The sequence below is a fragment of the Balaenoptera musculus genome, chromosome 20, assembly GCF_009873245.2.
Source record: "Balaenoptera musculus isolate JJ_BM4_2016_0621 chromosome 20, mBalMus1.pri.v3, whole genome shotgun sequence".
Taxonomy (NCBI): domain Eukaryota; kingdom Metazoa; phylum Chordata; class Mammalia; order Artiodactyla; family Balaenopteridae; genus Balaenoptera; species Balaenoptera musculus.
This window is the reverse complement of record NC_045804.1, coordinates 60018334-60044763: the sequence shown is the minus strand read 5'-3', so window position 1 is coordinate 60044763 and position 26430 is coordinate 60018334. Positions and strand designations below refer to the sequence as shown.

The window sequence follows — 26430 nt, the reverse complement described above, 5'->3', positions numbered from 1 at the left end:
AAATGAACTGTGGTACAGTTATAAAAGACAATACTACATTAAAGAGCAACTATGATTATGTGCAAAAACATGAATGCATCTCACATGCATTATGTTGCAGCCCAAAAAAATAAAATATAATAATAAAATAAACACGCAAAAAATACTTATAAAATAAGTTATCTCTACCTGGAGATTTTAACATTTAAAGCATCTAAATGCTGTCCCATTTAATGTCAGCCTTTAGTTTCATCTCTGCTGGTCTGAGGAACATTCTCTTTGATGGAGAAGGCTGGAGTAAAGAAAGTCATCTATTTATTCCTGGCATTGCTAAAGCACAGGCTGAGTATGAATATCTGTCTGGGATATTGTGCAGCAGATTACTCAACTGCAAGGGAGTTTAAGAGTCTCATAAGGTCATTTCCTTTTTATGAGCTTATGATTCTAGATAACACTAATTATAACCAAAAAATGTACTTGGTGCTCACTGCGTCCAAAGCACTACGCACACAGTATTTACCTTCTAAAAAATAAAAACCATTTTATTTTAGTTGTATATTACGTATATTAACTTTTGTAGTAAATAAGACATTTTTAAAGGAAATGAGTTGGATGCTAAATCTGTCCTTCTGTTCTGTTCACTGCCTCTTCTATACAATGAAGTGTAAACGGCAGTGCATTAAGTAATGATTTTTGCTGAGTTCTTAGGATGCTATGGTTGACCCAGATGTGGGCACATCTGAGTGAGGTAGGTGCTCAGCACACAGAAGTTTGAGAAACTGGTGGTTGATTATTCTGTGTAAAAGTTCCATGGAAACTTACCAACCTTCACTAAGTATGAGATTAGCTAAGCAGCCCCGTCTTTCCTGTCACTGCAACTGATGCCGTCTCGATTTTTTTAAAATGAGATCTGTAGATCCCAAAAGCACAAGGAAAGAAAATAAAGTCTGAAGTCTGAGGGCAGTCCGGAAAAACTTGTTAGGGCCAGAACAGAGAAGAGATTTAATTGGAAGCAGGTTACTGAGGGCAACCTTAAAGTAGAAAGCAGCCAGGTCATTTCTGTGACTATTAGGAGAAATACTTCATAGGTTACTCATAGCACTTCAAAAACAATCTTTCAACAAGACTCTACCGAGAGACTCTGTGGCTCCCATGTGAGTACCCCCATTTCCTTTTCTGGCTCAAAGCAGCCAAACCAGCTCCCAGTCGTAGCCCACCTCCTCTCTATTTATTCTTTGTGGAGTTGCAGCAACAGAGGTACAAGGCAAGGTCAGAGAGGAACCCACTCTGGGCTGGGCTGAGTGCCACACCGGCCACACCCTTAACATACCCGTTTCTCAGTACCAAAGGTTTTCCAGTCTTCTTTTTGGTTTGTTTGTTTAATAGATTGGGCAGAGGAGGAAATGCTCAAGCTTTTCTAAAAGTTATTGCAAACTCAAAAAAATCTTAAAATAGGAATGACATCATAAACAAGTCTCCCAGGATAATCAGGTTACAGAGCTCTTATCTCTGCTGGTTAACCTAAAAGATTCTTCTACCAGTTATACTGTGGACAAAATCAAATAGGACATGAGGTGGCTTGCAGGAAAAACTTATCAGTGCTCAGCCATCAATCAAAATGCTGAATCCATTCCAAGTATATAACGGAGAGACTGAGGGTTTTCTTTCTCTTTCTCTACCAAGGGAAGTATCGCTATGACTCATTCTTCCTCTTGCAAGAATTTTCTTAATACACTGAGTTAGTAAAACTATATACAAAATCCTAAAATAAACTAGGCTAGATCTTAAAGAAATCATGCTGAGATCAAGTTGAGTTTCATGCAGTGAACAAAAGGTGAACGGCAACATCTTTCCTCAGTTTCACCCTTCTGAATTTCCTGGGCTTCAGACCAGGTTTTTTCCTTCATTCTGAAAAACTCTTTTCAACCTTACCAATTTCCCCATCTTCAAATCAATATGTATTTGTATATATTTATTAAGTGCCTATTACAGTTAATGTGCTGCCCTGGGGAAGGGAGACATTGGACTGGAGGGGGGTAGGACATAGGGAAAGGAAAGGGACCACGGGAAGGAGAGGAAAAGAGTTTCAGAAAATTGCATAAACAGATTGTTGTTCTCTCTCCCCACGTTATAAGTGTTTCTCAAACTGGAATTTAAAAGATTATAAGAATCAAAGACATGGCAAAAATAGGGCACAGAGACTGTAATATTCAACTGTAGATGTAATGTTAAATGCAGATTCAATCTCAACACTTTAAAGTTTTCTTTGGATACACTGTTGTGCTCTCTCAATATGTAAAACTGGTGACCAGCAAAGCGGGGCATATAGTGAAAGTAAATCTGATTCTCCCTCACACCTTCTCTTGCCACCTTCCATCATAAGAGTACAGCCCAGGTGACACACTGAAAAGAACCCTTCACTGGCATGTCTCTTCTCTTCTCCACTCCCTTGTTACATCCACGGGTATGCAGAACCCTACCCTCTAGCAACATTGTGTATCAATAATTGTGCCACAAAAAAGGATTAAGAAGTACATCACTGTTCAACTGAAAATGTGTTTATATAGAAAAATATACCTCCAAATGAGGAAACTATCCTGGGAGAAATCAACTATTCTCAACAAAACGTGATGAACATGTACATAACTGTTGTTGGCAATACTTGCAGACCTGCTGGTTAACAGTTAATAAGGCATCAAAATATTTTGTGTGAAAGCTGTCCCAGCATTCTAGAGACTTAAAAAAGTTAAGGTTTTGGTAATACATGGGAGAGAGTGCTCTAAGGAATTACCAGAACTATTCTAAACCACAAAATAAGCCCATAAGATGTAGAAGATGTCAGAGAAAATATATATTTTTTAATATGAAGTTTTCCCAAATCAACGATCATAAAATAAATACTAACATACACACAGAATATAGCTACTATTGTTATTTGTATTGTGTATTGTGTTACCTGTATTCGTAATTGCAAAATAATGAATGATCTTGGCCAAAATGTCAAATAGTACAGTTGATAAATGTAGAAAGTAAAATGTTATTAAAGGACCTCCCTACCCTGTCTCACTCTGCTAGTGTTTTAATCCTTCTAGACCAGATTTTGTTTTGAACCAACAATCTCACTCTAATAAAATTCACTCTTTCTAATAAAATTCTACTTTTCCTCCCTTTTTGGGAGGGTGGGTCTGGATGGATAGTAATGAGGATAAGTTTTAAAAGTTTAATGGGAAAACTTTCAGTCTTAAAAATAAGTGAGGGGACTTCCCTGGTGGCGCAGTGGTTAAGAATCCGCCTACCAATGCAGGGGACACGGGTTTGAGCCCTGGTCCGGGAAGATCCCACATGCCGCGGAGCAACTAAGCCCATAAGCCACAACTACTGAGCCTGCGCTCTAGAGCCCGCGAGCCACAACTACTGAGCCCTCGCTCCACAACTACTGAAGCCCACACGCCTAGAGCCCATGCTCTGCAACAAGAGAAGCCACCGCAAGAGAAGCCCGTGCACCGCAACGAAGAGTAGCCCCCCCCTCACTCCAACTAGAGAAAGCCTGCATGCAGCAACAAGGACCCAACGCAGCCAAAGAAAAAAATAAAATAAAATAAGTGAGGACTTCCCTGGTGGCACACTGGTTAAGAATCTGCCTGCTGGGGCTTCCCTGAAAGCGCAGTGGTTGGGAGTCTGCCTGCCAATGCCGGGGACGTGGGTTCGAGCCCTGGTCTGGGAGGATCCCACATCCCGTGGAGCAACTGGGCCCATGTGCCACAACTGCTAAGCCTGCACTCTGGAACCCACGAGCCACAACTACTGAGCCCGTGTGCCACAACTACTGAAGCCCGTGTGCCTAGAGCCCATGCTCTGCAACAAGAGAGGTCACCACAATGAGAAGCCCGCCCACCGCAGCGAAGAGTAGCTCCCGCTCGCCGCAACTGGAGAGGGCCCGTGCGCAGCAACGAGGACCCAATGCAGCCAAAAACAAACAAATAAATAAATAAATTTATATTAAAAAAAAAATAAGTGAAAAGAAAGTTCTCAGTTTTAGCTAGACTATGTAACTCTAAGCCCCCTTTCTTTCCTAGAATAAGGAAAAGCTTATTTTTAAACTGCCCGATGAATACTTCTGAGTCTTTCCTGAAGATACAACAAACTGTGACAAGTTGATGTACTTAATAGAATTCAATTATCACTCGAGTAGGAAAAACAAAAACAAACCAAAAAATCCAGAAAGAAATCCAGAATTCTTAGGGAGAAAAAGGCCTAGCACTTAGCTCCTAGCATTGGGGGTCACTAGATCCATGGACTTAAGGGCTCTGTGACTTTGAGCAAGTTACTTCACTTCTCAGTTTTCTGGGCTAGATGAGGAATAACCAAGATATGTCCTAGTTCTGACAGTAGACTTCTCCAGGTCCAGACACGGGAAATCAAACAGCCTTTTCCCCAGTCAGGGTAAATTCTGCCTCAGTCTTTAGGCAGCCACTGTCAACAGATGCAAAGTGGCAAAGGGATGAAGCCTATTCACTTTATTCCCAGGCTCAATGTCCTCAGGTCTCTTGTAGCTCTAATGTCTATGATCTTAAGGAAACACTAACTCAAACTTGCCAACATGAACAATGTATAAGTAGAAAGGAAAGATACCAGAGCTGAATCATGCTAGGTAAGCACAAAAACAGTAAAGTGAAATATTTTAGGAAAGTGACTTGAAAAACCAGAACAGATTAAACAACGAAAAAAAGTAAATAATGAAGTCAAACATGGGCCTATGTTGTTATGTACTAGAGAAAAAGAAGTTAAAGTGGAATGACCATATTAATAAATGCTTTCTTGAAAGTTGCCAAATAAAGCAAATTTCTACAGATCATTTTCTATTTTCCCATAATAAAATTAGAACTGTTTCTATGAAAACATGAATTCCCAATATATCATAAATCATAAGAATGAATGCAAAAGAATTTTAATCACAAAATTAAATATAAATTTTAGTAATACAGTAAAACTACTGAAGTATAAAGCAGCACATGCACTTCTGTCTTGTTCTTTATTTCATTTTCTTTTTTTAAAATAAATTTAAAAGTATCTAACTACTGTCTCTATTTTAATTAAATATTAAATCCAAGACAATCAAGAGTAGGACAGTACTGGAAGATATTAGGAAAAAGACTTTAGAACAAGGAAAACAGATTGGGAAAATAGATTTGGAATTTAGGAAAGAGGCCTTTGGGAAACAGGCTTCATAAAGGCTTTAGTTTCAGATGGTGATATTCTAAGAAATTTTAGAGGAGTCACTCAACCCCATTAATTCATCCATGTCCATTCCTCAAATCTGGCCCACTTTTCTCTATACCACAAGAAACACTAACGGTTGACAAATGACCCCTATGGTCCTTCCAAATCTAAAAGTCTAAGATCACTCAACTTTTAAAAATAAGTGCCTTGGAAATAACTCTGAAAAGATCCACAAGAACCAGAGACAAACCAGAGAGCTAAAGATACAGGGAGAGTGTTCACCAGATATCCAGTGGTCACTTTTGAGTTTTGTATCATGTGCATTTATTTTATTTTTAATTTAAATAATAACTCAATCATTTGTTGCATTTTGTTGCTGTGTACGAAAAAACAGTAACAAATATTGCCTCTGACTTTATGCATGCCACCCCCAGGTAACAGCAAAAAGTGCTTTGGTGGAAAAGCAAAACAACGAAAAGCATCAGCCATTAGAGAGTCCTATTAAAAGAATTTCAGAACATTAATTAAGGGGAAAAAAAACTAACAATCTATGAGACCAATAGTAAGAATCATTTAAAGAGATATATAATTATATATTCTCCAAAGCTCCACAGCTTGGGCCCAAAGGCCCTATATAATTGAGACTGAAACTGGGATGGGGCCAGTTTTGGGGTGTTTTATTCCTTTTCCTGAAGGAAACATCAAGAGAAATAACTTTTCTGAAGTTCTGTGCAGGCCTTCAAAGCCTTGTGTTTCTGGACCCTGCCCCTTCCCAGGAACAGTTACAGTACCTAGGGAAATTTCTGGAGTCTCATAAAGAAAGGAAGTAAAAAACAATGCTTTACCAAGCCCTTCCTCCTAGGGGCAAGCAAACTCCTTGCCTGACTAAACTCTTGCCTTCCTGCTCTAATGATCTTGATCACAGTCACCTGACTATGCTTCCTGAAACACTGCTTTTACATTTCATTCCTTTGCTAAGAATTTTTTTTATTTGTTAGGTGCTTGTATTTTGACAGTTTCTCCGGTGATTTTGATAAAACTCCACTTTCCTACTTTCACTAAGAATTACTAGGAATCCTCAGCTCTAATCAGGCTGGTTTCCTCAGGGTCTCACAAATACCCTAAGTTCACTTTTACCTTTTTGCCTCATTTGTTTCCCAATATGGTCTGCACTTCTCTTCAACAATCCTCCCTACCCCAACCCCAAATTTCACTTCTCCATCCTATCCAAACTTGCATACCCTTCAAAGACTAGCTCAAGTCCATCTTCTCCAAAGCCTTTCTTAGCTCCTCCAACCCTACTTGGCCTCTTTTCCACTCTGAAGGTCAACAACACTCAGGATGCACCACACCATTTAGCCCCAATACTTGCCATTGATTCAGGTGTCTGGTGCCCCGCCTGCTATGAATGCATGCCCCCCAATGGACCATGCCTCACTCCTACACGGTGAAGTATTTCATATACACCTTTGGAGAAATAGCACACTTGAGACTTTTAGGGATACCACTCGTTTTACCCTAATCAATTTCAGGGGACTAGGGACATACCAAGTTTGCTATAGCAATTATTGAATTAATTTTCAGAGTAACATGGAGAAGCAGTTATGTTTGGAGAGGCACATGCCTAAATTTACATAATGTGTCTTGATGTCTCAAGGGAGAAGTGGGGAATACAGAACCAATCAGAGAGATTTGGAAGGCCCTGAAGTTAGGGTATAAATCTCATCAGATGGAGAATACCTAAGATGAGAGAATGAGTTCCCTCAGTTAATGCCAAAAAGGAGCCATTCTTCAACAAAATGGTAGTGTCCCACCACTTTGACTCAGTGTCCCAACTATAGAGAACCTCACTGTTAATGAAGTACTATGATACCCAGAGTGAACAACAGAAGCGATAACCAACAGATGGGGTATGTGTATGTAACCACATGGCAGCCAGGAGCAAGACCACACAACCCACCATAAATGATCTTGGGAACAAAAAGATGACTATCCTCTTATAGACTAAAGACAGCACTGAAGAGTTTTTGATAGGAAAAAGTTATTTGCTATTATTGAATTGTACACTTAAAAAGGATGAATTTTATGATATGTAAATTATGCCTCAGTAAAATTGTTTAAAAACTTTTTTTGGTGACTTGAGCTGGAGTACTTGCATGTGGTGAAGCATCTGACAGTCCAGTAAGGAGAGGGTATCACAGGTTTTTACTGGAACTTCAAGACAGAAGGCAAAACCTCTGGTGCAAAATTTGTTATCATATTAAGATAGGAGAGTTCCCTATAAATAATAAAAATTACCAAAATATAGCCTTTGAGAAATACATATACACACATAATAAAAACCAAACCGTATAAAACTAGTGAAATAATAACCATACAGCTAATGTGGATAGTTACTGAGAAGGGAGAAATGGAAGGGGGTGGGGCTAAAAAGAAAAATAAATTCATATTTAAGCTGGAGATAGCTGAAAAAAGCAGAACTGATGAAAGAAAGGAAGTCTCAGAAGTCACTGTTATTGGCCAAGAAGCTTGGTTTATTGCCCCCAGTGTCATAAGGTCTGCCTTGGCATAGGTTCTTTTGAACAGGGCTGAGGGACATTTTTCCTTTAATAGCAAAAAAGGAAAATCAAGAAAGCCACCCAGAAAGAAGTAAAGGCAACTTAATTTAATGCAGAGAAGGAGAGGAGGTTACTGAGAGCTTAGTACAAGGACCCAAAACAGAAGTTTAGGGTAATGCTCAAATTAACACTTATGACACCAACTGTAAACTAATATTTTTAAGTGACAGAATAAAACTGTCTACATCTTTCTTACATCTTACAAACAAGTTTCTTTCATTTACCTGAGCTTCTCAGAATAACAAAGAGGCCATATGCCATATTCCAGCATAATGAAGAGAAAAATAAAGGGATCAATTTTTACTTGCATACCTATTATTTGCCAGGTATTTACTTTACCAAATACAGCTCCTCATAATAACTGCAAAATACTGCTATCCCCATTTCATAAATGATGAAACTAAGGCTCAGTATAAAGAGCCTGCCCAAGGATATATAACTTCTTTCTCAACAGTAGATGTGAGATTTGAACCTGACCCTAAAATCCATGCTTTTTATACTATATCATACTGCCTCTATAAAATACTTTCTACCATGCTTTTACTTTTATGTTACTACACACCACACATTAACAGAAGCAAGTTACTAACATGACAGTAATTGGCAATTAAAAAGCCACAGCTGGAGGCAAAAGCAAAGGAAAAACTATAAAGTAACTAAAGCACTAAGTGTAGGACAATTTAATGTAATTACCAAGAGTCCATAAACTGCAACAACCTCAGAAGGCAATTCAGTAGCACAGAATAATACCTGATGCACGCAATGAATTCAAAATTCTATATCCTCCAAATCATCTTGGTTAAATTAAGTTTGAAGAACTTCATTTAAGAAGACCAGGAAAAGCTTTATAATGCATTTTACCAAAAATGACATTTAAAATAGATTTTTAAAAAAGATCTCAATCTTCTTACAGATATTTCACTTTGTAATCTTAGGCAAGGTAGTAAACTACATTTTGTCTCTCTGTTTTTAAAATGAGAATAATAATAGTACCTATCTCATGGGGCTGATACATTAATTCATTAAATGAATACATATAAATCAATTAGAACAGTTTTTGACACAGAGCAAAGGTTCAATAAATTTTAGCCAATAAAGTCATTATCTTCAAAATTCATTTTTAAGGAATACTTCATTATTTCATACCAGGTAAATGAGATATTACCATACTGAGATCCATATAATCCAGACAATTAATTGCAAAGATTGGGTGAGAGCAATGAAGACTAAAAAAGGGAATATAAAAAAATGAGATGACGAATGTACAAAGAAAGCAACAGAAGAGAGGTGTTAAGTCACCACTTTGCCTACACTTCTACCAACATTTACCTCATCATAATCAGTTGCTTAATACATATCTTCTTCATAGGCCGTGAGCCCTTTAAGGACAGGCACTTATTTTTTTATTTTATTTTTTTAGTATTTATTTATTTATTTATTTGGTTGCACCAGGTCTTAGTTGAGGCAGGCGGACTCCTTAGTTGCAGCTCACAGGCTCCTTAGTTGTGGCATGCGACCTCTTAGTTGTGGCATGCGTGTGGGATCTAGCTCCCTGACCAGGGATCAAACCCAGGGCCCCTGCATTGGGAGCGTGGAGTCTTATCCATTTTGTTGTGCCACGAGGGAAGTCCCCAGGCACTTATTTTTATATTATCAGCCCAACATAGTGCCTGCAACATAGCAGATACTAAGTATATAACAAAATAATAAGGGGGTGGGACTCGATAATATCTGAGATCAATGATGGGAGTACCTGATTTTACCATATCCTAATAGGACTGGCGGGTAGAGTCTGTAAAGACTTATTATCACTTTTTATTTAATTGATTATCAATGTTCTACTCCTCTATTCTTTCTGAACTAGAAAATAAATTTCAAAAATGTTTAAAAAATAGTTAATTTGCTCTAAAATTAGAAATCTTTCAAATGATGATAAAACAAATTTTGGTAATATTTTTAATATTAAAAATATCTCTGGGACTTTCCTGGTGGCCCAGTGGTTAAGAATCTGCCTGCCAATGCAGGGGACAAGGGTTCGATCCCTGGTCCAGGAAGATCCCATATGCCGCAGAGCGACTAAGCCCGTGCGCCACAACTACTGAGCCCGCGCACCACAGGTACTGAAGCCCGCATGCCTAGAGCCTGGGCTCCGCAACAAGAGAAGCCACCGCAACAAGAAGCCCATGCACCACAACGAAGAGTAGCCCCTGCTCGCCGCAACTAGAGAAAGCCCACATGCAGCAACAAAGACCCAATGCAGCCTAAATAAATAAATAAATAAATTTATTTATTTAAAAAATATTTCTCTGATTAGCCTGTTATGCCCAAAAGGTAATCCTAATGGTCAAATGGTCAGGGAGTCATAGCAATAAACAAATACTAAAGAGGCACACCCACTTTTTAGCTGTTAATCTGCCAGATGCAGTGCAGATACAAAAACAATGACATGGTCACTTCCCTCTGACCTCTGGTAAGCATGTTTGGGGATGACCAACCCTAAACCCCCTTCTCTGGGACCCTTACCCCAGGCCCTGTGAAGTACACAACCATAACAATGCCCCTCCCTCACAGATATTCGGTACAGGCAGTACCCCTAGCCCAAGCAAGATAGGTTTTGTTTCTCAGCTTTCCAAATTCCTGGAGAACTGGATTTGATCTAAGTCGAAAGATCATATATCATCCAGTCTAGTCTGAAGGCAGCATCACAGCAAGCCAAAGTCACATTTAAGCTGAAGCTAAGGTGAAGGCAGAAGAGAGAAAGAAAGCAAGAGAGGAGAGAAAGCCAGTCTATAAAGGAAAGAATGGAGCAGGACTGGGGCATTTGCCTCAGGTGCAAGATTTAAGAGGACGCCAAGAAACTCAGTGATCAAGATAGATAATAGTGTTATGCACAGTATTTTAAAAAATCCAAATTACTGTTCTGGAATGAAGAAGAGGCACAGAAAGAAACCGAAGACAGTCCATGCAAAACTGCAGTCAGAGGGAGAAAGGACAGGGACTTTCCAAGTGCCTGCTCTGGGTTCCAGCTGTAGTTCATTTCAAGGAGCACAGCTGCCTTAACAGGGTAAAAACCCACTACAACTCCCAGCCCTGCTGCCATATCTTCTAGTAGCCTAGCTTGAGTGGGTGGTGTTCCCTGAGACCTAAGAACCTTGATTAATAAACTCTATTTGGGAAAATGAGACATGCACATAAAGCTTTTTTTTTTCCTTTTTAAATCAAGGCAATACATATTTAACTGACAAAAGAATGGTACTGACAATTAGTGATACAGAAGTTCAGAGATCACTATGGGTGGTCAGGGAAGGATAGAGTTAGCCAGATAGAAGTGGGGAGGAGCAATATCTAAGCAAAGACATCAAAGTACATGCTAAAAAGGGGTGGAAGGAGGATGGGAAGGGAGCCAGGGAAAAGAGAGGAAGGAAAGTCACGTAAAGGGGAAGGCACGACCTTCACACACCCTGTATCATAGCCAAAGAAGTAAATACAGTTCCCTGGTCTTCTGCCTCCAGCCCTCAGACTACACTGTTCGTTACACCTGAAATATCCTTTTCTACCTTTTTTCATGTTCAAATCCTTTCACATCTTTCAGGGACCAGTTTGAACATTTCTTTGAAGAGGCTCCCCCGGTATCCCATTCAAAAGGAGTTATAAGCCAGAATTCCTATCTGGCAGTGGGAGAAGATAGAAAAGAGGATATGGCAGATGGGAAGGCTAACTAAGAAGCTGAATGCAGTGACAAGGGCTGTCCTCTGGTGGGGAGCAAACTATATCCAGCAGTTCACTTGCAATGTCATCTGATATCTTAGGAGAGTACGAAGTGAGATCATTTGATGAGGAGGAGTAATGGGGCTCCAGAAAAGTGGCAAAGAAAAAGCAGGTGTAGAGGGTGTGCTGATAGCTGACAGAAGGCTTTGCAGAGATAAAAATGTGCAAATCTGTCGAGGTCCATTTCTGTGTATGGTTCTCTGATTTTCTCTAAGAAACTGTAGATCTTTGGGACAAATGAGTGGGAAAAAAGGGGGGGGGCTTGACTTTTCAATAATCATTTATTGATATTTCCCAATCAAATTAAACTTTCTTCCCCACCTCACCACCCCTTCCCAACCCACCCCACCCCCTAATCCCACCCTCAAGACAAGCAAGCATCCCAGTGGCCATTAAAGACAAAAGAAAGAAAAAAAAGGAACAGTTCTTTAAGAATACTAACTTGGGTTAATAATCGCCCACCATAAACAAAAATAAATACTGGGGTTATATCAAATCTTGCCATGCTTACTCCAGGGTAAGGGCTGCCTGAAGAAGTCAGACTTAGCATGTATACGTTTGTATACATTACAGTGTATCCTCTTTTCACTGGTATGCATATCAAGGAAATATTCCTTAACAACTCCTCATTAAAATGATAACACCACACCCAGGGAACTAAAATATTTTGTTGGTTATACTTTTCCATGTGCAAATCCCCTACTTTACAATTAATAAGATCCTGCTCAAAAGGACTGCTATATAATAAGCTAATTACAACAATCTTTCCTACAAGTCTATATATACATTAAATAATACAAACATATCAGACAATTGCTACTGGTTTAAAAGATGAAAAGCTCTAGAAAGTGTTTTAAACACCAGGAGAATACACTTTGAAATAAACACAACTTGCCATCACACTCTCATTCACTCTTGTCCACTCAGGCCTCTTTTCCTCCCAGTTTATCATATTCTCACCCATTTTCTCACATATGCTTCAGGAGTTGTGTTCACATGTGCATATGTGTGGTGATATTAGTGCTTAGATATGCCCAAATATGAAACTGTTTATTTGTAAAGGGTTATCTCCATGTATCAATTACCTTAGTTTGTAAGTTCGTCTTGATGTGTTTGTGTTCCTCCCTTAGTGAGTAGGTATAAGTGTTTGAGCATATGTACCCAAGGGAGTGTATCTCTCTACAGGTCAAAAAGTGTGCACATCTGTGGAGGAACCTACCTTGTAATACGATTCTCAAAGCAAACTATTAAGAGTATAATGGTGAAAGAGGCCCGTCACAAAAGACTATATATTGTATGATTCCATTTATATGAAATGTCCAGAACAGGCAAATTCATAGAGACAAAAAGCAGAATGGTTGCCTATGGCTAGGGGTGTTGGGAGGAAGTAGGTAGTGACTACTAATGGTCAAGGGGGTTCTTTTCTTTTCTTTTCTTTTAATTTATTGATATTTATTTATTTGGCCATGCCATGCGGCATGTGGGATCTTAGTTCCCCGACCAGGGATCAAACCCACGCCCCCTACATTGGGAGCTTGGAGTCTTAACCACTGGACTGCCATGGAAGTCCCAGGGGTTTCTTTTTGGTGTGATGAAAATGTTCCAAAATGAACTGTGGTGATGGTTGCACAACTCTGTGAATATACTGAAATCCATTGTCTTGTACGCTTTAAATGGGTGAATTGTATACGTGAATTATATTTCAATAAAGCTGTTATACATTAAAAAGAGAGAGAGAGAGAGAATAAGGAAACCAAAATTGTCCTGCATTTCCATGGAAGGGTAACCTTGTCTTTGAAAATCTTAACTTTGTTCTACTTCAATTTTAATTAAGCTGTGGATTCAAGATTTCCCACTGCTAAGTCCCCTAGTGGTCTTATCTCCATCTCCAGCTTTATTTATCTCTACTAACAAGGGTGACTCACATACAGAACACAATGTCCACTGGTTACCACAGAAAAGGACATGTACACTATGATTTCAACCATACAAAAATATGTATGTGGATGAACAAAGCCTGGAAGGAAATGCGGAAAAATGAAACAGTTACATTAGAGTAATATGGTTAAGGTGACGTTCTTTTAAAAATGTTATCACTGTATTGTGTTATCAGTCAATAAAATCTGGAAGAAAAAAGAACCAACCTGTCTCCTTAGAAACTGTTCCAAGACAAATTCAGGAACTGCGTCAAAAAGGATTGGACTGGAGTAGTGTAGTAGAAAGATGAAAACTAAAATGCATGGGTCTTATATATATATATATATATTTACGTCTATTTTGACCAAGTCAATAAACAGGAAAATATTAAGCTCTCTATAGCTTGCTCAGGGTGCAACTTCTACTGAAATGAGATCGGCTCCATCAACTCAACCCACAGAAAAGCCATTTAAAATTAAAACTTAGGGACTTCCCTGGAGGTCCAGTGGTTAAGACTCTGCGCTTCCAATGCAGGGGGCGCGGGGATCGGCAACTAACATCCCGCATGCCCCGTGGTGTGGCCAAAAAATAAATAAATAAAATAAAATTCAAATTCATTATTAGCACCTCCATCAGGAAATACATGGTAACTAGCCCTGGATCAATCTCAGTCTAGCTGCAGTATGGAAGAGGTGCATAAAAGTTGTTGCTTTGTTTGTTTTAAAGATCCAGGAGCCTTCTTAAGAAACTGACAATATAAGCAAAACTAAATTACAAAGTAGCTCAGCTTATTTTCAATTAAGTTGCCAAGTCAATCTAATGGCAAAGATTTTTTTAACCTATGTTGCTGGAACAACTGGATATCTGTATGAAAGGAAAATAAACCTAAACCCCTACCTCCCATCATAACACAAAAATTAATCTGAGATGGAACAAAGATCTAAAATGTAAAACCTAGAAAAAGAAAGCTTTAAAGAAGAAAAGCTTTTTATAAAGAAAGCTTTGCAACCCTGGGGATTGGCATAAAAAACACTAACCATAAAATTAAAAGTTAATAAAATGACTCCATAAAAAATTTCTGCTCATCACATCATGAAGAAAATAAATAGAAAAGCCAAAGCCTAGGTTAAAAAAAATCTCCAACACACGTACCAGACAAAAGACCTGTACTCAGAATATATAAAGAACTCCTGCAAACAACAATAAAAAGATGAACCACCCAATGAAAAAAATAGGCAAAAGACTTGAACAGATGCTTCACAAAAGAAAATAAAGGCTAGCTAATTAGCACATGATAACGCATTCTACGTCCTTAATCGTCAGGAAAATGCAACTTAAAACCATAATGAGGTACCATTTTACATCCTCTAGTATGGCTAAAATAAAAAAGGCTGACAGCACTAAAATTTGGCAACATTAAAAATTAAAATTTGGGGACTTCCTTGGTGGCCCAGAGGCTAAGACTGTGCTCCCAATGCAGGGGGCCTGGTATGATACCTGGGCAGGAAACTAGATTCCACATGCAGCAACTAACAGTTCACATGCAGCAACTAAAGATCCTGCACACGGCAACGAAGATCCCGCGTGCCGCAACTAACACCTGGTGTGGCCAAATAAATATTTTTTTTAAATTGTGTAGGGCTTCCCTGAGAGCGGAGTGGTTAAGAATCCACCTGCCAATGTGGGGGGCACGGGTTTGAGCCCTGGTCCGGGAAGATCCCACATGCCGCGGAGCAACTAAACCCGTGCACCACGACTATTGAGCCTGCACTATAGAGCCAGCGAGGCACAACTACTGAAGCCCGTGTGCCTAGAGCCCGTGCTCTGCAATAAGAGAAGCCACCGCAACGAGAAGGCTGCGCACCACAATGAAGAGTAGCCCCCGCTCACCACAACTAGAGAAAGCCCGCACACAGCAACAAAGACCCAACGCAGCCAAAAATAAATAATAAATAAATAAAATAAATAAATTTTTTAAAAAAAGAAGAAATGAGATAAACAAATTGCGGTATATTCATACAATGGAATACTATTCATCAATAAAAGAACAAACCACTGATACACACAACACAGATAAATCTCAGAAACATCACGTTACAGGAAAGAGGCAGACACAAAAAAGCACATACTACTGTATGACTCCATTTATGTCAAGTGCAAGACTAAGCAAAACAAACCTATGGTGTCAGAAATACAGAGTAAGAAAGTGGTGACCTTTCGGAGGGTGGGTGAGGGAAATGGCTGGAAAGCGCCATTAGGGTACTTTCTATGGTGATAAAAATATTTTCTATCTCTTTTGGTAGAAGTTACAGTGTATAAAATTGGCAGAACTCCTTGAACTGGACACTTATGATATGTGCATTTTATTGAATGTTAATTACACCTCAGTAAAACAATACAAAGTAGCACTCTGCTTCAAGATATAAGTTAATGATTTTGTTTCAAATGAAATTCTAGAATACCCCCCCACACATGTTCAATTACTTTCCACTTTGGATTACTGACATCTCTATTCCTTCATTATTGCAAATCACCTAATGGATTACAGATGCACATAGGTAGATCGATATAATTATATGTGTTCATGTTTAATTATTCATAAATGGCAAATCAAGTTTGATTCTTCACAATTTCAATACATACCTAATGGACTATGAGAAGTTCAGTAGAATTTTCTGTTTTCTTTACCATTTTCCTCTCAATGATTTTATAGTTGTCATTTTTGAGGGTCAGATATAAAACTGACTGAGAAAGAGTAAGGCATGTAAATCGAATGTCAGCAAGGAAGGACAATAGTGCTTTGACCACTATTACAGCCTAAAGAAAAATGCTCTCAACTATTTTTATCAAGACACAGTCATATATATTTAAATTTAAGAACAACTGAAGGGGAGACCTTCAAGATGGCTGAGGAGTAAGACATGGAGATCACCTTCCTCCCCACAAATACATCAGAAATACATCTACATGTGGAACAACTCCTACAGAAAACCTACTGAATGCTGGCAGAAGACCTCAGACTTCCCAAAAGGCAAGAAACTCCCCACATATCTGGCCATGTGGCTGACAGGGTCTTGGTGCTCCGGCTGGGTGTCAGACCTGTGCCTCTGAGGTGGGAGAGTCAAGTTCAGGACAAGAATTCAGAGTAATGATAGTAAACATGATCCAAAATCTTGGAAATAGAACGGAGAAGATACAAGAAATGTTTAACAAGGACCTAGAAGAACTAAAGAGCAAACAAACAATGATGAACAACACAATAAATGAAATTAAAAATTCTCTAGAAGGAATCAATAGCAGAATAACTGAGGCAGAAGAACGGATAAGTGACCTGGAAGATAAAATAGTGGAAATAACTACTGCAGAGCAGAATAAAGAAAAAAGAAGACAATTCAGGACAGTCTCAGAGACCTCTGGGACAACATTAAATGCACCAACATTTGAATTATACGGGTCCCAGAAGAAGAAGAGAAAAAGAAAGGGACTGAGAAAATATTTGAAGAGATTATAGTTCAAAACTTCCCTAATAAGGGAAAGGAAATAGTCAATCAAGTCCAGGAAGCACAGAGAGTCCCATACGGGATAAATCCAAGGAGAAACACGCCAAGACACATATTAATCAAACTATCAAAAATTAAATACAAAGAAAAAGTATTAAAAGCAGCAAGGGAAAAACAACAAATAAAATACAAAGGAATCCCCATAAAGTTAACAGCTGATCTTTCAGCATAAACTCTGAAAGCCAGAAGGGAGTGGCAGGACATATTTAAAGTGATGAAAGGGAAAAACCTACAACCAAGATTACTCTAGCCGGCAAGGATCTCATTCAGATTAAACGGAGGAATTAAAACCTTTACAGACAAGCAAAAGCTAAGAGAATTCAGCACCACCAAACAAGCTGTAAAACAGGTGCTAAAGGAACTTCTCTAGACAGGAAACACAAGAGAAGGAAAAGACCTACAATAACAAAACCAAAACATTTAAAAAAATGGTCATAGGAACATACATATCGATAATAACCTTGAATGTAAATGGATTAAATGTCCCAACCAAAAGACACAGACCGGCTGAATGGATACAAAAACAAGACCCATATATATACTGTCTACAAGAGACCCACTTCAGACCTAGGGACACATACAGACTGAAAGTGAGGGGATGGAAAAAGATATTCCATGCGAATGGAAATCAAAAGAAAGCTGGAGTAGCAATACTCATATCAGATAAAGTAAACCTTAAAATAAAGATTGTTACAAGAGACAAGGAAGGACACTACATAATGATCAAGGGATCAATCCAAGAAGAAGATATAACAATTATAAATATATATGCACCCAACATAGAAGCACCTCAGTACATAAGGCAACTGCTAACAGATATAGAAGAGGAAATCGACAGAAACGCAATAATAGTGGGGGACTTTAACAACTCACTTACACCAATGGACAGATCATCCAAACAGAAAATTAATAAGGAAACAGAAGCTTTAAATGACACAACAGACCAGATAGATTTAATTGATATTTATAGGACATTCCATCCAAAAAGAGTAGATTACACTTTCTTCTCAAGTGCACACAGAACATTCTCCAGGACAGATCACATCTTGGGTCACAAATCAAGCCTCAGTAAATTTAAGAAAATTGAAATCATATCAAGCGTCTTTTCTGACCACAAAGCTACGAGACTAGAAATCAGTTACAGGGAAAAAAATGTAAAAAACACAAATACATGGAGGCTAAACAATAAATTACTAAATAACCAAGAGATCACTGAAGAAATCAAAGAGGAAATCACAAAATACCTAGAGACAAATGACAATGGAAACACAACAATCCAAAACCTATGGGATGCAGCAAAAGCAGTTCTAACAGGGAAGTTTAGAGCAATAAAATCCTATCTCAAGAAACAAGAAAAATCTCAAATAAACAATCTAACCTTACACCTAAAGGAACTAGAGAAAGAAAAACAAACAAAATCCAAACTTAGTAGAAAGAAAGAAATCATAAAAATCAGAGCAGAAATAAATGAAATAGAAACAAAGAAAACAATGGCAGAGATGAATAAAACTAAAAGCTGGTTCTTTGAGAAGATAAACAAAATTGATAAACCATTAGCCAGACTCATCAAGAAAAAGAGAGAGAGGACTCAAATCAATAAAGTTAGAAATGAAAAAGAAATTACAATGGACACCACAGAAATACAAAGCATCATAAGAGACTACTACAAGAAACTCTATGCCAATAAAATGGACAACCTGGAAGAAACGTACAAATTCTTAGAAAGGTATAACCTTCCAAGACTGAACCAGAAAGAAATAGAAAATATGAACAGACCAATCACAAATAATGAAATTGAAACTGTGATTAAAAATCTTCCAACAAACAGAAGTCCAGGACCAGATGGCTTCACAGGTGAATTCTATCAAACATTTAGAGAAGACCCAACACCCATCCTTCTCAAACTCTTCCAAAAAATTGCAGAGGAAGGAACACTCCCAAACTCATTCTATGAGACCACCATCACCCTGATACCAAAAGCAGACAAAGATATTACAAAAAAAGAAAATTACAGACCAATATCACTCATTAATATAGATGCAAAAATCCTCAACAAAATACTACCAAACAGAATCCAACAACACATTAAAAGGATCATACACTATGATCAAGTGGCATTTATCCCAGGGATGCAAGGATTCTTCAATATACGCAAATCAACCATTGTGATACACCATATTAACAAATTGAAGAATAAAAACCATATGATCATCTCAATAGATGCAGAAAAAGCTTTTGACAAAATTCAACACCCATTTATGATAAAAACTCTCCAGAAAAGTGGGCACAGAGGGAACATACCTCAACATAATAAAGGCCATATATGACAAACCCACAGCAAACATCAATTCTCAATGGTGAAAAACAAAGCATTTCCTCTAAGACCAGGAACTAGACAAGGATGTCCACTCTCACCACTATTATTCAACATAGTTCTGGAAGTCCTAGCCACGGCAATCAGAGAAGAAAAAGAAATTAAAGAATACAAATTGGAAAAGAAGAAGTAAAACGGTCACTGTTTGCAGATGACATGATACTATACATAGAGAATCCTAAAGATGCCACCAGAAAACTACTAGAGATAATCAATAAATCTGGTAAAGTTGCAGGATACAAAATTAACGCACAGAAATCTCTTGCATTCCTATACACTAATGATGAAAAATCTGAAAGAGAAATTAAGGAAACACTCCCATTTACCACTGCAACAAAAAGAATAAAATACCTAGGAATAAACCTAGCTAGGGAGACAAAACACCTGTATGCAGAAAACTATAAGACACTGATGAAAGAAATTAAAGATGATACAAACAGATGGAGAGATATACCATGCTCTTGGATTGGAAGAATCAATATTGTGAAAATGACTATACTACCCAAAGCTATCTACAGATTCAATGCAATCCCTATCAAATTATCAATGGCATTTTTTACAGAACTAGAACAAAAAATCTTAAAAGTTGTATGGAGACACAAAAGACTCCGAATAGCCAAAGCAGTCTTGAGGGAAAAAAACGGAGCTGGAGGAATCAGACTCCCTGACTTCAGACTACACTACAAAGCTACAGTAATCAAGACAGTAGGGTACTGCACAAAAACAGAAATATAGATCAATGGAACAGGATAGAAAGCCCAGAAATAAACCCATGAACCTATGGTCAACTAATCTATGACAAAAGAGGCAAGGATATACAATGGAGAAAAGACAGCCCCTTCAATAAGCGGTGCTGGGAAAACTGGACAGCTACAGGTAAAAGAATGAAATTAGAACACTCCCTACACCATACACAAAAATAAACTCAAAATGGATTAAAGACCTAAATGTAAGGCCAGACACTATCAAACTCTTAGAGGAAAACATAGGCAGAACACTCTATGACATAAATCACAGCAAGATGTTTTTTGACACACCTCCTAGAGAAATAGCTATAAAAACAAAAATAAACACATGGGACCTAATGAAACTTAAAAGCTTTGCACAGCAAAGGAAACCATAAACAAGACCAAAAGACAACCCTCAGAGTGGGAGAAAATATTTGCAAATGAAGCAACTGACAAAGGATTAATCTCCAAAATTTATAAGCAGCTCATGCAGCTCAATATCAACAAAACTAACAACCCAATCCAAAAATAGGCAGAAGACCTAAATAGACATTTCTCCAAAGAAGATATACAGACTGCCAACAAACACATGAAAGGATGCTCAACATCACAAATCATTAGAGAAATGCAAATCAAAACCACAATAAGGTATCACCTCACACCAGTCAGAATGGCCATCATCAAAAAATCTACAAACTATAAATGCTGGAGAGGGTGTGGAGAAAAGGGAACCCTTTTGCACTGTTGGTGGGAATGTAAACTGATACAGCCACTATGGAGAACAGTAGGGAGGTTCCTTAAAAAACTAAAAATAGAACTACCATAAGACCCAGCAATCCCACTACTGGGCATATACCCTGAGAAAACCATAATTCAAAAAGAAGTATGTACCACAATGTTCATTGCAGCTCTATTTACAATAGCCAGGACATGGAAGCAACCTAAGTGTCCATCCACAGATGAACGGATAAAGAAGATGTGGCACATATATACAATGGAATCTTACTCAGCCACAAAAAGAAATGAAATTGAGTTATTTGTAGTGAGGTGGATGGACCTAGAGTCCGTCATACAGAGTGAAGTAAGTCAGAAAGAGAAAAACAAATACCATATGCTAACACATATATATGGAATCTAAAAAAAAAAAAAAAAAGAATGATTCTGAAGAACCTAAGGGCAGGACCAGAATAAAGACACAGATGTAGGGAATGGACATGAGGACATGGGGAGGGGGAAGGGTAAGCTGGGACGAAGTGAGAGAGTGGCATGGACATATATACACTACCAAATGTAAAATAGATAGCTAGTGGGAAGCAGCCGCATAGCACAGGGAGATCAGCTCGGTGCTTTGTGACCACCTAGAGGGGTGGGATAGGGAGGGTGGGAGGGAGACGCAAGAAGGAGGAGATATGGGTATATATGTATATATATAGCTGATTCACTTTGTTATAAAGCAGAAACTAACACACCATTGTAAAGCAATTATACTCCAATGAAGATGTTAAAAAATAAATAAAGACCTCTGGATGGAAAAAAAAAAAGAACAATTGAAAAGCTGGCATAATTTGCCAGCTAATTTGAACTTTAAAAGATAATACATCCTAAATAACAAGAGCACTGTATGTCAGACAGACACCTGAAAACCACCGAGACCTTTTCTACTGTTTTACTGAGTCCTCCTCTGCGCCTCTATCCAGGTCTATTTTCATCTTCACAACCTCTCATCCTCCCTAGGATACTGCTCAGACCTAACTGACTTTCATATAGCCAGCTCACCCCAAGTTCCAAATAAATTAATTTATGAAATTGTACTATATTCTATGTAGATATGTCATAAACACACTCAAACAGTATAGAGAGTACAGCCTGGGGGAAAACATGGCCACTGAGTGGGAAAAAGATGACTTCACTTGTTTTCTACCCTGAAAACTGTGGAAGATCTGTCCGTTTGAACTCCTACCGCAAGTTTTTATTCCCTACAGACAACTCTTACAGTGCTCTGAACTATAAACAAGTACACATGCCTAATCTCAGAGGGAGCAGGCTCCCAGACAAAAAACATGTCTTCTATGTCTGTATTCACCATGAGCCTAAGACAATACCTTGAACAGGATGGGGCAAAACACAAGTTGAATTATTGAATTACTGAATTAACGTAAATGAAAACAGTTGAGGGTGGAAGAGGAGGAGAGAAAAAAAGCTGAGAGGATACATCAAACAGAAAGGAGAAGGGAAGGAGCAAAAGAAGAGAAAAAAGAAAAGAAAACTTGTGAAGGAAATTCTTTTTGTTAGAGTAGGATTACTTTTTTTAAATTGAGAGTTGGAAAAAGCCATTGCTATGCACCTCATATCACAGCTATCAACACTAGTCTTTTTTTTTGTTTTTTAACATCTTTATTGGGGTATATTTGCTTTACAATGGTGTGTCAGTTTCTGCTGTATAGCAAAGTGAATCAGCTATACATATACATATATCCCCATATCTACTCCCTCTTGCGGCTCCCTCCCATCCTCCCTATCCCACTCCTCTAGGTGGTCACAAAGCACCGAGCTGATCTCCCTGTGCTATGCGGCTGCTTCCCACTAGCTATCTATTTTACATTTGGTAGTGTAATATATGTCCATGCCACTCTCTCACTTCATCCCAGCTTACCCTTCCCCCTCCCCATGTCCTCAAGTCCATTCTCTACGTCTGCATCTTTATTCCTGTCCTGCCTGTAGGTTTTTCAGAACCATTTTTTTTTTAGATTCCATATATATGTGTTAGCATACGGTATTTGTTTTCTCTTTCTGACTTACTTCACTCTGTATGACAGTCTCTAGGTCCATCCACCTCACTACAAATAACTCAATTTTGTTTCTTTTTATGGTTGAGTAAGATTCCATTGTATATATGTGCCACATCTTCTTTATCCGTTCATCTGTGGATGGACACTTAGGTTGCTTCCATGTCCTGCCTATTGTAAATAGAGCTGCAATGAACATTGTGGTACATGCTTCTTTTTGAATTATGGTTTTCTCAGGGTATATGCCCAGTAGTGGGATTGCTGGGTCTTATGGTAGTTCTATTTTTAGTTTTTTAAGGAACCTCCCTACTGTTTTCCATAGTGGCTGTATCAGTTTACATTCCCACCAACAGTGCAAGAGGGTTCCCTTTTCTCCACACCCTCTCCAGCATTTATCAACACTGGTCTTTAAACTGTCATTATAAACACCTTAAAATATCTCCTAACCCTTGATATTCAAAGTGTGGCCTCCCACTGCAACTACAGTATTCCCTTCCTGACCAGCAGATTCCAAGCCCCCAATGCAAACCTACAAGTTTCTGGGTGATTTATGGCTGTTAAAGTTTGAGAAGCACCACCTTACACCATTCAAGTCCTTTCTGTTGTACTGAACCTGTGTTTTATTTAAAGGGACCAGTAGCTAACACTTGAAAAATCTCTGATTAGAGGAAACGGATCATTGTAATTGGATTTGATCTGTATGTATTTAACTTTAGGTTAAGTTATTAATTACAGAGTAATTTGGCCTGGAGGGTATACCACAAAACTTTCATACCACTACCACTAACTAGTCATAAGAACATGATTAAAAGAAATTGAGCATTACGTCAGTGACATCCTCAAGAACTCAGTTTTGTTCCTTCATGCCTAGCACTGGGCTTGGAATGACAGGTGTGGCCAGTGTTTCCTGACTGAATGGAATAAATGAATTTTTACAATCAGATATCTAGGGCTGACAATCTTGGGGTCATCTGGCCAAACAACCTCATTTTAAAGATGAGCAAACTAGAAATCCTGAGAGGTTCAAAAGCAAGCAAGCTAAACGAGCCAAAATATGCTGCATCTCACATTTTCCCTTTTTGTTCCTTTCCTAGGAATGTGTTAGAAAAGTGATTCTAAGTATTCTAATAAAATGACTGTGGGCTCTTAAAGAAGTGATAGGGTAGAAAGGTGCCTAGGACTAGGAAGAAGAGACTGGCAAAGGTAAATGAGGTTGGACAAAACTATTTTTCTAAGCCTAATATACTTTTGGACAGGCCAATTAATTAATCAATTTAATCTGCTGAAAAATAAATCTGAAGGAATTCTCAGAAAAAGAAACATGAGCTGCATGAAAATGTTACAAACCAAGGGAGACCGCACATAACTAACTTAAATCTCCACAGGCTTATTTCCTGTTCAAGTATGACCTCCTGGGATAAGTTTTACTGCAGTGTTCATTACCAGATGACTTTTGGTTTTAAGAGAAGCCAAGGGCAAGTTGGAAATGTGATTCTTAACTAAACATAAAAAAACCAAAAACCAGAACAAAAATCCCCCTGCGGCTGTTTCTCATTTGTTTGTAATCAGAATGCGGGCTTGCAGAGGAAACACACCAATTTCTGTAAGCAAAAATATAACGACCCAGTCACGTCCTCAAAACAAACCAACATACAAACTTCACAGCCGGATCCAGCTGTGCTGCGCAGGAGCCAGGAATTTATTCTAAGAGCAGATAGATCAAAACGGCGAACGCAAGACAAGCCAGATTTCAATCAAAAAGAAAAGGGTGTGCCCTACTTTTTTTTTTTTTTTTTTCATTTTCTTCTTTACAACTTTCACCCAGTAGAAACCTTTGAAGGAGTCTTGGTGAAAAAAACCTTTTCAGACGCTAGTCCCCCGAGCTACACCTCGGTGGGGTGGAAAGGGTAGGCACCGCGAGCTCGCAAGGTCGCGGCCCGCGCAGGCTCCAGCCGGGAGGGGAAGGGGCCGGTCCCGAACCCGGCAAGGCCGGGCCCCCCGAGTGATTCATCAGCAACTCGCGATTCGCGCGCCTCCACCGCGGGCAACGCCCAGCGCGTCCCACGGCTCCTACCCCGGCCCGTTAGCCCCGAAGCAGCCCCCAGCGTCCCCTCGCTCCCCGAGAGGGACTGGTAGGGAAGGAGATCACAGCCAGGCAGTGGAAGGCAACCTCTCCCGCCTCAGCCACCATGGCCGGTGCGACTCCCTGCCCGCGCCCGCAGACGGACTTCCTGGAAAGCACGGTCTTGGCTTACCTGACTGGAGCCCGCTAGGGCCACCGACCTCCTTCACAGACCCGCGGGGACGGCCTGCCGCTCAGTTCCCAGTACCCGCCCGTCTGCCTGCTGCCGCCTCCCAGGGAGTTGTCTGATAGACCGCCGGCAGCTCCCCCAACTCGACGGCCCAGGTTCCCACTCCGCCGCCGATGCGCGTGCGCACTCCCAGGTCGCGGGGCATCCTGGGAGTTGTAGTTCGAGCTAGGAGGGCGCGGCTCAGCGCAAACCCTGGTCTTTTCTGTGTGCAGGACTTTGGAAGTGGCTGCGGATACCAAGCCTTACACCAGCCTGAGAAAACGTCCTTTACTAGTGGAAATATCTACCTTGGACCCTTTGGGAGCTATAAACAGCAGCTAGAGGCTCCTTAGTATAGATTTCCTCTTTACTTTGACTTTTAGTCAAGAGGGACACAAGGCAGGACTTGTGTTGTACCCTTCGTTGCTAATGTGAGGACATAACATCGAGACCTTTAAACTTGTGAAAAACTGATAGAAAAGGAAACAGGCCAAGCACGAGAGGGACGTAAATCAGGCGGATGTCACCTCAAGCGCATAGTGGCCCTAGTGATTTCCTTAGGTTTGCAACCAGGGGTGATGTCGCCGCGATCAGTTTCCACCCCATCCCATCTTCGCATTCCAGCTTCAAGCTGTACAACAGGCAGTGGAACCGGGCTGATGTAAGTGGGAGAAAAAAGTAGAAGCGCTGCTTAAAGGGGGGAACTGGGGCAGGTGGGCACTCTGAAGGCGAAGAGGAAGACAGCGGGAATACTTCAGATGGCAGCTCTAGGGTGGCCTAAGAAATGGCTGCCTTTTGTCCAGGGCTCTGAGGATAGGGAACAGCCACGGCCTTGCATTCATTCCTTTAATCACTCACCGGTAATTTTCCTGGCCTGCTCTTCAGGAATAAACCATTCCCCAGAGTAATGCTCAACTTTGATACGCCTTCTCAAAAAATACAGCCAGATAGAGGATTGAAGTGCCTGCTTGAGATACATTCCAGCTACACCCAGTGTGGGAGCCAACTAATTGTCAAGCCTCCTGGCATTTACTTCTTCCCCTCAGAGCAGGGAGCACCCCAGGTAAACACCCTGGAATTTCATGCAATTAACATCCACTAATTCTAGCAGTGAAGATCACTGATGATTTGGAGTTTTTCAGGAAAAAAAAAAAGAAAGAAAGAGAAAAAAAGAAAAAAAAAACCCTCC

At 39.5% G+C, this 26430-nt stretch overlaps 1 protein-coding gene across 3 annotated transcripts in view; it reads right to left on the bottom strand.

Annotated features, from left to right (window-relative positions):
* Nucleotides 1-25393, bottom strand: part of TMOD3 (tropomodulin 3) — an 88725-nt gene extending 63332 nt beyond the window's left edge. For 2 of the 3 annotated variants that reach the window (XR_005017697.1, XM_036835741.1), the window contains exon 1: nt 25206-25376. The gene's annotated coding sequence lies outside the window, so the exon portion shown is untranslated. Of the gene's footprint in view, nt 1-25205 lie in introns of all 3 variants that reach the window. The other variant, XM_036835738.1, reaches the window with a different exon arrangement.
* Nucleotides 25394-26430: the final 1037 nt, after the last annotated feature.